The sequence below is a fragment of the Emys orbicularis genome, chromosome 2, assembly GCF_028017835.1.
Source record: "Emys orbicularis isolate rEmyOrb1 chromosome 2, rEmyOrb1.hap1, whole genome shotgun sequence".
Classification (NCBI taxonomy): Eukaryota; Metazoa; Chordata; order Testudines; family Emydidae; genus Emys; species Emys orbicularis.
This window is the reverse complement of record NC_088684.1, coordinates 289877572-289893188: the sequence shown is the minus strand read 5'-3', so window position 1 is coordinate 289893188 and position 15617 is coordinate 289877572. Positions and strand designations below refer to the sequence as shown.

Below are 15617 nucleotides of genomic sequence, written 5' to 3'. Positions count from 1 at the left end.
CTGTGAGCTGAGTATCCCGCATTCATTATCTTGCTATAAAAAACCCACCTTTGAGTGACTGAAGACAGCCTACGCAGCCCCAAGTGCAATGGATATTCTCTGTTAATACCCCCTTGGAAGGCTATTGACAGTCTCTCTATTTGCCTAGCTGTGGGTGGCTTGTGTTTGCTAGTCAAACTTGGTATTCAAAATTCCTCCTGCCCCCTCTTGCAACCAGGAAATGACAACAACTCTGCTTCCTTCTCATGTATATCTTCACTTGGGCATGAAGAGTACAAGAGGGAATGAAAAGACCAGATATGACAACTCAAAGCTGCGCTGTAAATACCTGTTGTAACATTATAGGGATTTGCGATGTGGTGCTGTAGCAGATGGCCTTGCTGCTTATTATCTGATTTTCCATGAATTAGATCTTGGTGTAATGTTGCGTGTCTGCTGCGATGCAGTTCTTTTTAGATGCTGAATCTAGCACTAGTAGTCTGTGTCTCTCTGCCTGATTTATTTCTTAGGCGTAGCTCCCGCCTACAGGCTATGCGTGTGTAAGCAAATAAAACATGATTATTACATGATACCCAAACATTACACCTATTGATAGATTTAAGTTGTCTGGTATGAATAAAGTCTATGCACACACCAATAAAAATAGTCTCAGGGAACCAATAAAAATGGACAATTTGTTCTCTTGAATGAATGCTATATACTGAGAATTCATCTACTGTGAACTTCATTTTTATTTAGTCAACTTTATTTGTCCAAGTCACTTTTGAGTTGCGTTAAAAAGAAATACCAGACTGAGGACTCTATTAGACAGGGAAATCCCCTACTAATCTGTGGCTAGATTCATGATAGACAGTGCCAGATTTACCTAGACTTATAGGGACTGATTCACCACTGTCTTACGTCAGTTTTAAGTTGATATAACACCATTGCAATAATTGTTTGTCACTTTCAATAGCAGTGGCACTCTATCAGAGCTAGTCTGCTTTTCCAAGGAATTTTATTGTGTTCTTCTGCAATACACCAGCCATAGCTGAATGCACCAGTGGAAGGGGTAACAAAGGAATGGGCATAGCATTACATTGATCGTCATGAATCACAACCATCTTCTGAAGACTTGGCACACACATTGTGTGTGTCTATGAAAAGGTTTTTAAAAATGTGTGTGTTATGGCAGCTCTTAGGAAATAGCAGTCTTCAAAAGTAACTCTTTCCAGTGCCAGAGATTTAATATATTACCGAAAATGACATAATGCATGTCTAGATAGGGGAAGTACCATGGGACCAGGCTGTTAATGATTATGAATCAAAATAATAGCACTGAACAGATGAAAAGGTTGAGGAGCTTTTCCCACATGCTGGCTCCACAATGATATCCTCTGCAGAATCTGGTGACCAGGAACAAAAATCATTTTGTCCTCCTGTAAATTTACCCGGCACTCAGGCATTTCTCAAGAGCAAAGGAATTGGGTATCACTGCTGTGTTCCACCTCAGAGGTGGCTGCATTTCAGTGCTGAAGACTGACTTCCTGTATATGTACAGGGCCACATACTCACCTGGCATAAATTGGCATAGCTTCATTGCCCATAGGGCCATGCTGATTTACATTAGCTAATTATGTAGACAATCACCTTACACACCAATTTATCCCTACCTCTGCATTTCACAATGTGTCCTGTTTTCTGTGTCTGTCTTTTAGACTGCAAACTCTTCAGGGCAGGGACTATCTTTATATTTGTAGATTGCACAGCCTCAAGCACAACAATAAAATGGCAGGTACCATCCTCCCACCCTTCAGTAGCTGCAGTGGAACTATCCATTGCTACAGAACCTTTTACAGTACACAAGGATGAAATCTGTGTCCCCGTTCATACAGTTAGGGTTAAGAATGTCCAGCAAGTTGAGCTATCTGCTTGGCAGGTGAATGACGTCCGAATGCTTTGTCCTGTAACCCCGAGTGCCTTCACATGTTCTGCTGCTGTCGCTCCTTGTCTGGACACTCCCAGCCAGCCTACAAGCATTCATTGAGCATCTGTGTATGTTGAGCAGCCCTGATTTGGCAACAATGACTTCAGCAGCCTGCTTGTTATACCACAGTCGCACTCTGGTCTTCACCTGCCTTGGTTAGTCCTAACTAAGTGACCCCAACACACCCCCAGTCCTGCATTCCCTCAAAGCCGTCTGCCCTGAAACGTCTAGCCCTCTCCTGGAACATTCAGAGGAACAGTAGGGTCTGTTTCTCCTTTAAAGAAATGTAAGAGCAGCAACTTCTTGCTTTAACTGGATCTAACAATCACCTCAATTCAAACAGCCCTGGGTTGGTTTAGATTAAAAGTAAACCACATTTATTAGCCACAAGAGATAGGCTTTAAGTGAGTTCAAGTGCAAGGGATAAAAACAAAATGATTAGAAGGAAATAAAAGTAAAATGTGCTTTCTAGTGGCCAAGACTTAACTCAAGTTACAGAGAGAGTTTGTTCAAGGTAGATTTCTTACCAATCTTTCTCCTTTCCAGCCATTGCTGATGTTTTTACTCTCAGGCTCTTCCACGGAAGTGCAAGGTACTGGTTTCCCTTGTTTTTCTAGCTGAAAGATTTTTGCCTGAGTAGATTTTTAATTTACATTCAATTCCCAGAGACTTTAGCCCCCTTGGTTGAAGAACCCATCTTTCTCAGCTTGCAAGAATGCTGGGCCCTTGTCCATGTCCAGTGATAGATGCCAAGATGGCTTCTTCTCTTTCCTTATATCTCTCCAAACTCACTGTTGTGTCCTCAGACTCAGGATGTTCTTTCCTTCCTGTTGACTTCCCATCCCCTGCTGATTCTTATGTAAACAGGGCTTCCATTGTCTTTGATACACCTTGTTCCATTGCCTTCCCTCCTGTCTGGGAGAAAACTTGTCTCTCCTTTTGCTTGGTCACAGACTTTGAAGCATAATATCAGTGAGTATCCATAATTCGAATATCTATATTTCACAATGATATTAATCACCCCTGTGGCATTAGCTTTCATAAAAGATGTAAATTAATATACTTTTATAATACAGTAATATTGCATACAATCTGTTATAGATTCATAGATTCTAGGACTGGAAGGGACCTCGAGAGGTCATCGAGTCCAGTCCCCTGCCCGCATGGCAGGACCAAATACTGTCTAGACCATCCCTGACAGACATTTATCTAACCTACTCTTAAATATCTCCAGAGATGGAGATTCCACAACCTCCCTAGGCAATTTATTCCAGTGTTTAACCACCCTGACAGTTAGGAACTTTTTCCTAATGTCCAACCTAGACCTCCCTTGCTGCAGTTTAAGCCCATTGCTTCTTGTTCTATCCTCAGAGGCTAAGGTGAACACGTTTTCTCCCTCCTCCTTATGACACCCTTTTAGATACCTGAAAACTGCTATCATGTCCCCTCTCAGTCTTCTCTTTTCCAAACTAAACAAACCCAATTCTTTCAGCCTTCCTTCATAGGTCATGTTCTCAAGACCTTTAATCATTCTTGTTGCTCTTCTCTGGATCCTTTCCAATTTCTCCACTGTTGGGTCAATTGCTTACCATTTGGCTTTCAGACCCCTGCAAGTGGCTATCTCCCACACTTGCTAGGTTGAAGGCTTTGTTTACCTTTTTATGTAAATGTGCCTTCGTTGTCTCTGCCTGATGACCAGACTGGTCAGACAAACAAATACACATTCCTTTATCGAAGGCAGACTGGGCTTGTGCATTGCTTGCCAAACACATTTTAAGAACATTATTCTAGCACAAATTCATAACTCTGCACATACCTCACACAAAACTATTAATGATTAGTGAGATATTAGTTTTCCAGTGATATCTTACATGACATCTTTTAGATACAGATTAGGACAAGAGGGTGTTAGGTGTAGTGAGTATGTCAGGCCTAACGAGTTGCTGACACAGGGTAAAAAGCAACAGAGAGTCCTATGGCACCTTTAAGACTAACAGATGTATTGGAGCATAAGCTTTCGTGGGTGAATGCCCACTTCGTCGGATGTATGTAATGGAAATTACACAGGGTAGTGACCCACCAGCGGGTCTCTGTATCACACAGAGAAACGTAGAACAGAATCAAGCCTCCTTAGGTACATTGAGAAGAAGCTCAGATTTAAGTGAGTCTGGCTCGCTCAGTTGGTAGAGTATCAGACTTTTAATCTGAGGGTCTAGGGTTCAAGTCCCTGGTCAGATAATAAACTACTCACTAAGATCTTAAAAATCTGTTTTTCTGGAGTCCTCTTTGATGTTACTTTGGTGGGAGGGATAGCTCAGTGGTTTGAGCATTGGCTTGCTAAACCCGGGGTTGTGAGTTCAATCCTTGAGGGGGCCATTTAAGGTTCTGGGGCAAAAATTTGTCTGGGGATTGGTCCCCCTTTGAGCAGGGGGTTGGACTAGATGACCTCCTGAGGTCCCTTCCAACCCTGATATTCTATGATTCTAAGGCATCACACTTTGGGTCACAGGTAATGACAGTGGACACTTTATGGAAAGATCCGTAATGATGCCTCAGAAATTTTTGCTACCATCAGTCTTTCGGCTCATCAGCACTCAAAAGAGCAGATAATGTTAACAGGATGAGTTGGCAAGCATCAATGTGTTTTGCACATAAAAGTGATACATTGGCTGGAGGTGTTCGGCTAGATGACTTAATGGAGCTTTTCCATCTTTAATGCTGATGGTTCTCCAAAGGTGGTTTCAAAGGCAGCATTGCAATATCTCATCCCCTTTGGGTAGGTGAGTGGGTTGTATGCTCTCTGCAATGAGTCATCCTCATCTTGTTTAACTGCAAAGTACATTTTTTTGTTTATTTACGAGTTCCAGATCTGTCTGCCTGATGATGCATGCAGCCCATAAACTTCAGTGCACCGGCTCTCCTTACTTTCCAGTAAAGGCCTGCCAAGTGGAGGGATGTGAAAGGAGATAACTCTACAGGGTGTCAGGTATGCAAAGAGGTTTTGCGGATCACAACTGTCCAGAGATCTGTGTTACCCATGTTATCCCATGCAGATGGAACCAAGCTTCTACCCTTCCAGCATTACAAAGGGTCGGACAGATTAGTATATCCTCAGTCCCAAATGAAAGTCACAGAACAGACCAGCTTAGAAGAGAGAAAATGATATTAATCTACACAGACTTTGAAGTTAAAAAAAAAAATTAATTGTAAATCAAAGCTTACTTGTTGGGCCATAGTCACTTAAGGCCCCATTTCAGGGAGGCATTTAAGCCTATTTCAGCTTTAGGCATCTGCTCAGGGTCTATTGAAGTCAATGAGGAAAAAGCATGTATTTATAGGTAAGTTCTTTCCTGCACAACGATTGATTTAAACACGTGCTTTGGTGCATTCCTGATTGGAGCTCAAAGATGGCCCAAGTAATAATAATATAGTATATGGAGATATATCTATCTCATAGAGCTGGAAAAGACTCTGAAAGGTGGTTGTGTCTAGCCCCCTGCCTTCACCAGCAGGACCAAGTACTGATCTTTGCCCCAGGTTTGTAAGTGGCCCCCCTTAAGGATTGAACTCACAACCCTGCATATAGCAGGCCAATGCTCAAACCACTGAGCTATCCCTCCCCCTCAAAGTAGGCAACTGTAATTACATCTCCACGCACCAGTAAGGCCACAGGTAGGCTTCAGCTCGAGAGAGGGCAGGTGTTGTTACCACTGTTCCCCTCCCTCAGCGTTCCTTCCCCTCTCATTAGAGCTACAGCTACAGCAGAGCCAGTTCAGTCAATATGTTCAAGCACAGAGCTTCAGGAAGCCGCTAGGTTATGGGCAATTCACTAGGGTGACCTTTAGCTCTTCACCCTTCAGTGCATATGGGGTGGAGCACAAGCTGCTCAATGCTCACTGGGAGTGACAACAACTTGAGCACCCATCCACTGCCAACACAATCGCCTCTCAACCGTGGGACCCTCCGCTAGGGTGTAGGCCAGCAGAACCCCCAGCAGGGTGAACCTAGCCTCGAGGCTTCGCTCAGCAAGGAAATTCAATTGCTCCTGAAGAACTGCTTTGCTTTACCAGTGCGGTTGTGTGTGTGTGTGTGTGTGTGTGTGTGTGTGTGTGCGTGCATGCACACAACTGGGCTCCAATGGCTTTCCAAAGGTGACACCACAAAATGTGCAACACACTACGTAAGAGCATAAGAACGGCCATACTGGGTCAGAACAAAGGTCCATCTGGCCCAGTATCCTGTCTTCCGACAGTGGCCAATGCCAGGTGCCCCAGAGGGAATGAACAGAACAGGCAATCATCAAGTGATCCTGTTGCCCATTCCCAGCTTCTGGCAAACAGGCTACGGACGCCCTCAACAAGCCCTGATCCCTTTTGTGTGGCAGCAGGCTGTGACTCTCCTTTCATAATTCACTTAACAATAGGGCCCTGTGTTAAAAGTCAATATTTGCTTACACATTAATGATTGTGGTGCCACACACAGAAGCCCTTTTAAAGGTGATGCTCTTTTCAGTTGCAACAAAGCAAGCGTGTGCTGCAATTTGCATAATAGCACTGTTTAATTAGACACATTGTGCCCATTAGAACGTTGCTTCCTTACACACTTCCTGGGTCACTGCTGGGCACGCGGTGCCTTTGCAGAGTCCTTCTCAAGACCACTAAGTATATAGAGTCTCAAGTATTCCAGGACATAACCTGAATGGCGTTCTAATGACCCCGTGGGGCTGGGGAGTCAATAAGCATATTGCGCTCTTCCCACTCTACCAATAGCTGGTATGGTGTTGGGAGCACTACGCGCATAGAACTGCTGCCTTTCAGATGAGATGTAAAAGGTCCCAAGCGATGGAACGTTATCTCACACCTTCTCATATGTCGCTGTAATGTGGAGCACATCTTAACAGAGAGATAGTCTAGTGCCTACTGTCGCCGTTGCAGGGGTGACTGCACCTGTATTCCTCCTCCGTGGTCCCTTGAGGGCACCCAGTCAAGGTTTCAGGTTCCCAGCCACCATCTCTCTTGGGTGGAGACTTGCGTCTCTCTCTCTCCTGACCAGGGCTTTTAAGTCTGCACAACTCCTGCCATACACTGATATTCCCAGCAAGCCAGTCAGCCTATAGGCCAGCCCCTATGTGGTGCTTTCTCCCCGAGGACAATGGCAGAGTTTTCACCAGTGATCACACAGCTCTTCCAAAGCAAAGTACATTTATTCTCAAGGCAAAAGCATTACAGTGAAAACATATACAAAACAATAAAGAGATTTAAACATTACAGAAATCACCCATCGGTCTTATAAAAAGCAACAGAGGGTCCTGTGGCACCTTTAAGACTAACAGAAGTATTGGGAGCATAAGCTTTCGTGGGTAAGAACCTCACTTCTTCAGATGCAAGTAATGGAAATCTCCAGAGGCAGGTATAAATCAGTATGGAGATAACGAGGTTAGTTCAATCAGGGAGGGTGAGGTGCTCTGCTAGCAGTTGAGGTGTGAACACCTAGGGAGGTGAAACTGCTTCTGTAGTTGGATAGCCATTCACAGTCTTTGTTTAATCCTGATCTGATGGTGTCAAATTTGCAAATGAACTGGAGCTCAGCAGTTTCTCTTTGGAGTCTGGTCCTGAAGTTTTTTTGCTGTAAGATGGCTACCTTTAGCAGATGTAAAAACACTGAAGAACCTATCTAAAGACTATTTATAGATGCGAATCCATGAAATGATAGTACTCCAGAAATTTGTGATTAATCTCCATGTTTGTGTCTTAATAGTGTTTGGCTGCTATGACCACACCTCACAATATTAGTATTAGGCATTTGTCTGTGCAGATGCCATGGTGATATCTAAACAGATAGACAAAGAGGTGGCTAGATAACAATATCAGTATCAGGAAAACATCATCCTGTGTGAATGGGATAAGTCCAATGGAAAGCCCAAGGTTCATACACACCCAGACTTCGAGAATCCAGACCCAAACTTCACAGCAAGACCCTTTTCTCCACAATGGGCTGAACCAAAATCCCAGCTCCTGAATCAGGGTCCAGCTTTGATCAGGATCTGAACAAATCATGGCCCCACCTCTACAGAGAAACATCGGGGCGTCTATAACACACACATGACAGTATCAATACCATCAATGCGCCGTGGTATCAACACTATGGAAACAATGCAATAGCAATGCCACAAATAGCAATATTACACATTGTATCATCAGTAAGCACAGACAGTCAGAAGCAACAAGAACTGGAGCGACACAGAGCCATTTGCCATCTCGGTGCTTGGAAAATTATGAGACACTGCTGATCAAATTCATCTCAGATGTCACTCCAGTGAAGTCACGGGAACTGCACGAGGGGTTAACCAGCCACAAGACTTCAACCGGATCTTTATAAAACTAGGGCTAGAGCCTCAGCTGGTGTAAATCAGCAAACTCCACTGACATCAATCTGCTGGCTCAGGATCTAGCCCAGAGACTTTAGTTCCAATAAGCAGTGAAATCGCTGAAGGGCGAAAGAATGTTTGAGTAAAAAGGACCAGGCTCATCTGGGGAGGAGGGTTGAGGATTCATTGCTGCCCTTTGTCAGGACAGCTGGGCAACTGGCTGTGGCTGGACCAGGAGCAGGGGCGAGAGCAGCCACAGGCTGGAGCAGGAGCAGGAGCAGTGTATCTGAACTACTGGGCATCTGGGAGTATTCCCAACAAGGTAACCACAGTGAGCAGACTGGAGTGGCTGCTTTCATTAGGCGCCTCTATCCCTGCCTTGGGGTCCCCTGGTTAGACCCTTGCTTGTGGATTGGCTGGACCCTTAGGACTCACAGGGAATTACCTCTGATGACTCATCAGGCTCAGAACATGCATCGCACCCTTCATGCAAAAAGAACCAGCATCCAAAGTAGATCCAGGGTTGACACTGACCCTGTGCAGAGGGGCCAGTGCCATTTTGAGAACCTAAGTGATATTAAGTTCTACTCTGAGGACCTTAGTGATATTTAAAGGGAGTGCAGAGGAATGGCCAGACTGGATCAGACCCATGGTCTATCTAGTCCCATATTGTGTCTCCAGCATTGGCTACCAGCAGATGCTTGGAAGGTGCAAGAAACCCCACAGCAGGCAGTTATGGGATAAGCTGCTGTTTCTCCACAGTGCCCCCTTGGAGTGTGAGAGGGTCCTCATTCACTCAGCCTCTCATCGTGGAGATCCAGGCAGTTAGCAGCACAGGCGCTGACTTTTGTTTTTGCTGGTGGTTGCTCCTCTCTGCACCCCCAACCTCAGGGGGGAAGAGGCTGAGCAGGGACAGGGCCTTGGGGCGGAGAGCCGGCAGAGCGGGGGGCAGGGCAATGGTCCAGGGGCAGGGGCTCAAAAAGATTAATCCAGCCTGCAGGTGCTGAGCATTGCCAATTTATTTTTCAGTGAGTGCTTGTGCCCAAGAAAAACAAACAGTCCCAAACATGCTGCAGGCCTCCTTTGGGGATGTCCTGGCAAGCCGCAGTGTGGGATTTGTACACCCCTTCACACAGCTCTGTCACCCCTTCCTGTCCAGTGTGTGGTTTGTACACCCCTTCACACAGCTCTGTCACCCCTTCCTGTCCAGTGTGGGATTTGTACACCCCTTCACACAGCTCTGTCACCCCTTCCTGTCCAGTGTGGGATTTGTACACCCCTTCACACAGCTCTGTCACCCCTTCCTGTCCAGTGTGGGGTTTGTACACCCCTTCACACAGCTCTGTCACCCCTTCCTGTCCAGTGTGGGATTTGTACACCCCTTCACACAGCTCTGTCACCCCTTCCTGTCCAGTGTGGGGTTTGTACACCCCTTCACACAGCTCTGTCACCCCTTCCTGTCCAGTGTGGGATTTGTACACCCCTTCACACAGCTCTGTCACCCCTTCCTGTCCAGTGTGGGATTTGTACACCCCTTCACACAGCTCTGTCACCCCTTCCTGTCCAGTGTGTGGTTTGTACACCCCTTCACACAGCTCTGTCACCCCTTCCTGTCCAGTGTGGGATTTGTACACCCCTTCACAAAGCTCTGTCACCCCTTCCTGTCCAGTGTGGGATTTGTACACCCCTTCACACAGCTCTGTCACCCCTTCCTGTCCAGTGTGGGATTTGTACACCCCTTCACACAGCTCTGTCACCCCTTCCTGTCCAGTGTGGGATTTGTACACCCCTTCACACAGCTCTGTCACCCCTTCCTGTCCAGTGTGGGATTTGTACACCCCTTCACACAGCTCTGTCACCCCTTCCTGTCCAGTGTGGGATTTGTACAACCCATCATATTACTTATAAGGAAAACTTCTTCCTAATCCCCAATAATTGGAAGTGGTTTTATGCCCTGAAGCAAAAATATTTATATCCCTTCCAGTGTTGCCTAATCTGTTGATTGTGTATTGATTATATTGATCACTTAAGAATCCCCAATTAGCATGCGGTGGTTTGGCAGGGGCTAGTTCCAAGATCAGGCCTAGAGTTATTAGCATTGCTATTAATTTGGGAGCCCTGATGTTCAGGGGTGCAACACTCACACTTAGAAAAACCTTCCGAGTTTGCAATAGCTTTATTAACACAATTAGTAAAAGCACTAACACTCCCACCCAAACAAGTAAGTAACGAATAACACAATATTGTCCGTACGCCCAGCATCAGTACAATTGTATACTCAGTCCATGCTTGTGGAGACCTCCAAATGGTGAGACAGGCAATCAGCCATGAAGGGCCTATCCTATCTCTGGCATGCCAAAACATCCCAATGGCCTAGGCCATGGTCAGCCTTGTTACAGGGATTGATGGCCACCAGGAATATTCATAAGGGTGTCCAGCCTCCTCTAGCCAGAGCTAAACTTTCCCACCCTAATAGTGTTGAGGTGTTCTCCTCCTCTGGGTTATGGGGGAGGGATAGCTCAGTGGTTTGAGCATTAGCATACTAAACCCAGGGTTATGAGCTCAATCCTTGAGGGGGCCATTTAGGGACTTGGGGTAAAAATCTGTCTGGGGATTGGTCTTGCTTTGAGCAGGGGGTTGGACTAGATGACTCCCTGATAGTCTATGATTCTAGTATATGAATTAGCTTAAATTTACTAGCATAGACATTTGCTGGTTACTATGGCAATCTTGCATTTGAACACCCGCTGATGTTCCTATCCTAAAATACCCAAACTAACTGACATTCAACCATCATTCTGAGGTTATTTGTCAGCAGTTTTATCATACTTGTTTATCATAGCATTATGTGTTGTGCTATCTTGTGACTTAAGGTCACTTCTGATTAACTTACCTATGCTAAGGCTTATAGGCCTCATATTGTTATGCTAAATTCTAAGTTAATTTCTTACAGGCTTGAGCCTGTAGGTCTCTTGCATTGCTGCCTTATACCTATATCTTATCTCTATACTTATAGATTACACCAGAACTCCTGGTCTTGTTAATCCTTGGTATTAACTCTGAATGTTATTGTTAACTTTATAAGTGTCCAATCTTTAGAGAATCTGCCCTGGGCGGATACAAAAATTTAGATCTGCATCTGATCTGCATCCGTGATAATTTAACTTGTATCCAACCTGCAACTGGTATTCCACCTTTTATATGTATCTGCATCCGCACCCATCCCAGAACCCCATCTCACTGTTAGAGTCTGCGCAGATACAAACATTTGGATCTGCATCCGATCTGCAAAGATGGTAAACAATATAATTGCATCCACGGATGCAGATATCTGTGGATATAAAGCGGATATCCACAGATTTGCAGGGCTCTAAACTCTTGACCTCCATTATATCTTGTGACAATGAGTTCCACAGGCTAATGGTGTGGAAAAATATTATTTCCTTTTATCAGTTTTAAACTCAATACCACTCATAGGTTTTAAGGGCAGAAGGGATCATCAAATCATCCAGTCTGACCTCTTGTATAACACAGGGTATAAAATTTCATCCAGTTACTCCTATACAGAGCCCAATAATTTGTGTTGGACTAAAGCATTTCTTTCAGAAAGGCACCCAGTCACAACTTGAAGACTTCATGAGCTGGAGAGTCCACCACTTCCTTTGGTGGTTTGTTCCAATGGCTAATACCCCTCACCTTTTGACTTATTTCTAATTTGAATTTTTCTGGCTTTAATTTCAAGTCACTGATTCTTGTTCTGCCTTTCACTGCTAGATTAAAGTACACTTTAGTACCCAGTACTTTTCCCCTGTGAAGGCACTTATACACCATAATCAACTCACCGATCGATAAACTAAACAGATTGAGCTCTTAAATCTCTCACTGTCAGGCATTTTCTCCAGTCCTTGGATCATTTTTGTGGCTCTTCTCTGCAGTTTTTCAACCTCCTTGGTAAAATGTGGACACCTGGACGCAGTATTCTTGTGCAAGTCTCACCAATGCTATATACAGTACTTTGGTTTCACTAAAGGTCTCCTCATTCCTATATTATGAGAATGGGTCAGTAAACATGCCCTTTCTAGTTGTATGAGCCTTCTTTTAAGAAAAGAACATTTTGATTTGCAGGGGGCATTTTAAGAGGTTCAGCAGACGATGCATGTTGACGGGCCCTGGAAGGGAAAGTTGATGGCCGAAGAGTGAGAGGCAGAAAAAGAAGCTCTTGGAGGACAATGCGGTATCCCAGGTGGATCAAAAGGAATATTCATCCACAAAGAGATTAAGAGAGGACCGTACAGAATGGGCTACCATGGTTGCAAACCTCTAGTAATGGAGAAGCCATATAAGAAGAAGATGAGCTTTTCAACATCTTATGGCACTGTATGTGCTTTGCTTGAGATTGCAGGAAATTTTTCATTTTGTGTTTCCCTTGACTACAATGTATCAAAAGACTTTTTGATTTTGAAGGAGCAACTTGTTTGAAAGAAGATTAATTCTGCTTAACCTAGGTTTTCAGGTTTTATTTGAGAAAGATTAATTTGAACTACTTGTATCCACTGATGAGTTAGTTCTACATGAACTGTATTAATGGGGTAAAATGGTCATCCCTGTAGACAGCTTCATATAGACCCCTGCTCAATGAGCCAAAACAAACCAACACATTGTTAGGCTGCATAAAGGATGGGGCAGACAATAATGCTGAAAATATTATAATGCCATTATACATATCAAGAGGGAACATTATGTACAGTTGTGGTCACCTCCGTCTGCAAAAAGCTACAGCAGAAAGAGAAGGGTTCCGGGACAGTTGCTCAAAATAATGAGCATCAATGAGAGACTTTCAAAAGAGGAGATATCAAAAAGACTGGGACATTTGAGTTTAGAGAGGAGATGACTGTGAAGGGACGTGATAGTAGAATACAAAATAATGAATGGTATAAGGTAAATCAGGGATGCTCCTATCTGTCTATATCTCATAGTACCACCACAAGGACACTCCAATAAAATTGAAAGGTGACTCATTTTAAGCTGATAAAAGGAAGCACTTTTTAATTACACACTCCACAACTAACCTGTGGAACTCATTGTCACAAGCTAACGCTAAAGCCAAGAGCATGATTTAAAAAAAAGGGTTAGACATTTATGAGTGACATTTTCAAAACATCTAAATGACTTAGGAGCACAAGTCCCATTGAAAGTCTGTGGGTAATAAGAACATTCACAGTTACATTAAGTAGAATAAAAATAATTATAAGAGATAAATAACACTCATGCCTCAAGACATAAACCAACCACTAAGGGACAGTAAGAAACTTCCTTTACAGATTATGCCACCTTCTTCTGAAGTATGTGGTACTAGCCACTGTTGCAGCCAGAAGATCTATGTATGGTGCTTATGTGGCCCCATGGCCTTTGCAGCTAAGCACCTCACAATTTTAATGTATTTATCCTCACGGTACCCTGGTCAGGTTAAGAAGTGCTATTGTCCTCATTTTACCAATAGGAGATCGGACACAGAATAGCGAGTGACTTGCCTAAGATCACATAGGTAATTTGTAGAGGAGCAGGGACTTGAACCTGGTTTCCCAGCTAGGACTCTACCCACCCTTCCTGCATATTGGACTAGACAGAGCACTGATTTGACTCTGCCTGTGAATTCCTGCATTCCTAGTTCATTTAGCTCTGTTGTTGATATACTCATAACAGCTGCTATTTCTCCTTGACTGGTGTGTCAGGTATGCTACTGTATCTCATGGTGACATGCCATATCCTGCGAGGTCCTGAGCACTTGCAACTCCCATTACCTCAGGACTTTAAATTTGGCTTGAGGTGTTTAATGGATGGAGACAAACAATCCTACGGCCTTCACAGTGTGTATTATTGATTTGTTAAGCTAAAATAAATACAGCTGGAATGTGAAAACCAATTCAGACAGCCCAATGTTGCCTGTATCTATCTTTGGTGTGGTTTCAAAGCAAACCCTTAAATCACTGTCAGAGTCTTGTTTCACGGGTTGTCCTGACACATATTGCAAGAGTGAGAGAAGAAATAAAGAACGCATATAAATATATAACCAAAATTGATACATGACTTGGAATCTGGGGCCTGATTCACCGCTACACTATGGCAGTTTGACACTGGTGTAAATCCACTGATTGCAATGAAATTATCAGCTATAGAAGTCCTGGGAATTCAAATACCATCAAAAGCAGATTTAAAAATACAGGAGACATCAATAACTTCCTTGAGAGAACAACTACTTCTGCCCTGGCCCAGTTTCAGGCTGTAACTCATAGAAAACCACAGTCTGATGGGTTTGGGTGCAGCCCTTTTCTCTTAACTGTCCTTCAATAACTGCATAGGAATTTTATAAAAAGTGATCAAAACCAGATCTTTTTGTTCTTTTTAGGCAATGAATTTGCTTCCAGCAGCACGAATAATCATCCATGATGGAGCCTGTGTTAGATCTCTGTCTGCACTGCAACACAGGGAAATGTAAATGAAATCTGCCCGTTTAGATGTCTTTAATGTGAAGCTGCCACCTGGATTGTACTGAGTCTTTTGACCAAATTCAGCAAGGGGATAGGGTACACCACTAAAGACATAACACGGAGCACAGAACCTTCTCTTCATTTAAATGCCTCCTACACGCTCATTACTTGTGTGCTGCTCATAAAGAGTCAGTCAATCATTTCAGTGCCTAGAATTGCATTCTTAATGATGATTCTCCCTAATTAATCCCTTCTCTGAGCTTTGCAGTGAGCTCTGTGCCGTGTCTGTCTTGTTTAAGTTGTACGTGCGGCCTCAGGATCAAGGCCATCTTCATTCTGGGGGAAAATTTCAAAAGCACCTAAGGGCCACAGGAGCACAAATGCTACTAGAAATCAATGGGGCTCGTGCTCCCAAATCCCAGGGTTGGAGCATCCACAGAGAAAAATTAGTGGGTGTTTAGCACCCACCAGCAGCCAAGCTCCCCTTCCTCCTCCCACTCCTGCCCACTGCTGGCCCCCGCCGATCAACTCCTCCTCCTTTCTCCCAGTGCCTCCTGCACGCCATGGAGGCTGTATGTCTTGGAGGGCTAACCCAGACCAAGCACTGGGGATCTTTTGCTTATTCTTAATAATCCTTGCCCCTCACAGTCCAAGCAGCATAAAGATAGAGTTTCTTCTTGTCAGGGATTTTTATTCCCTTCCCCCAGAGTTCAAGCTGATGGGACGAGTCCACATGCATGTCCCCAATTCATGGATGGTGGTGGTGGTGGTGGGGAGAGCAATCAACAAAGTCTTT

The 15617-nt window shown here is 44.2% G+C and overlaps 1 non-coding gene across 1 annotated transcript; it reads left to right on the top strand.

Annotated features, from left to right (window-relative positions):
- Nucleotides 1-4131: 4131 nt before the first annotated feature.
- TRNAK-UUU (transfer RNA lysine (anticodon UUU)) lies at nt 4132-4204 on the top strand. Its single transcript has one exon. It is a non-coding gene; the product is annotated as a tRNA-Lys (tRNA).
- The last annotated feature ends 11413 nt before the right edge of the window (nt 4205-15617 follow it).